The sequence below is a fragment of the Mus caroli genome, unplaced genomic scaffold (genome assembly GCF_978045245.1).
Source record: "Mus caroli unplaced genomic scaffold, Mus_caroli_1 scaffold_5, whole genome shotgun sequence".
NCBI classification, from domain to species: domain Eukaryota; kingdom Metazoa; phylum Chordata; class Mammalia; order Rodentia; family Muridae; genus Mus; species Mus caroli.
This window is the reverse complement of record NW_028227260.1, coordinates 17,116,745-17,117,851: the sequence shown is the minus strand read 5'-3', so window position 1 is coordinate 17,117,851 and position 1,107 is coordinate 17,116,745. Positions and strand designations below refer to the sequence as shown.

Below are 1,107 nucleotides of genomic sequence, written 5' to 3'. Positions count from 1 at the left end.
CTGGCCCAGCAAAACATCATTATAACCTAAATGAGTCTCCAAATAATCCAGAAATTTCTACATCTACACACTTTCTGCAATAATCTTATAATCTTCAAAAGTGTTCTACCAATTAAGGATCTAGCATTCAAATATATGAGCCTGTTGGGGCCATTCTCCTTCAAACCACTATCTTTAGACACAGCAGCTAAAATTTACTTAAAGTATTTGGAGCCAAAATGTTAAACTTGTAAACTATTGGCTGTTTTTTCTTTTTTTTAATATTGTCCCTGACATTAGGGGCCTTGAAGGTGTGACTGCTGTGTCCCGTGTGTTTAAATAGGTGACAGAGAGAAGAGAGACTATGTCTATGCCCAGTGTTCTGACCTATGAATATCTGAATAGTTAGTAGCCCAACTAACATTCCATGAAAAAAGCAAGCCTGAGATGACTACCAGGCTGGCACCACAAGGCCCAGGCAGGGAGCTAACCTGAGATGAATTTGAGTCCAGCACCATGCAGGCCTGGGTGTGGGAACATACCTAAGATGATCCCTGCCCAGCTACATAATGCATGAGCAGGGCAGCTGCTGAACTAAGCTTAGCACTCCTGAGACCACTCTTGAGATGACCCCAGACACACAGAGCTCAGGTCACCACTAAGAGAAACAAGGAAGTGGTGGAGAAATGGAAGAGAAAGAGAAACAGAAGGTGTGGGCACAATGAAGAGAGGCAGAACTGGAGACTCAGGGGTAGTGAGGAATAATAGCCTAATGTGAGTACGTGGTTATGTTACATGAGGCCATGGTATTGTACTGTCATGTCTCAGTCTGTGGCCCTGCAGCAGCAGGGATCTGTTACCACCAAAGACTAGAGAGACATCTCTGGTATGGGCTGTGAAGAACTGGCCTCACCACTCATCCGGCATCATGGGATAACTGACACTGGGAACATGAGAACAGGAAAAATGCCCCTGACCCTGACTCTAACCAGCTGCAACTCCGGAGAGCAGCAGTGCATATTGCCAGAGTTGTGGGTGAGCCAGCCCTGAGGATATAAGTGTAGGAGAGCTGGCTCTACCCCTCTGCATCTGTGCAGTGGCATGGAAGAAGGGTAGATACCTTTGTCT

At 45.8% G+C, this 1,107-nt stretch overlaps 1 non-coding gene across 1 annotated transcript; it reads left to right on the top strand.

The window, feature by feature from the left end:
- The first annotated feature begins 268 nt into the window (after nt 1-268).
- Nucleotides 269-400, top strand: LOC115030295 (small nucleolar RNA SNORA17). Its single transcript, XR_003835882.1, has one exon. It is a non-coding gene; the product is annotated as a small nucleolar RNA SNORA17 (small nucleolar RNA).
- Nucleotides 401-1,107: the final 707 nt, after the last annotated feature.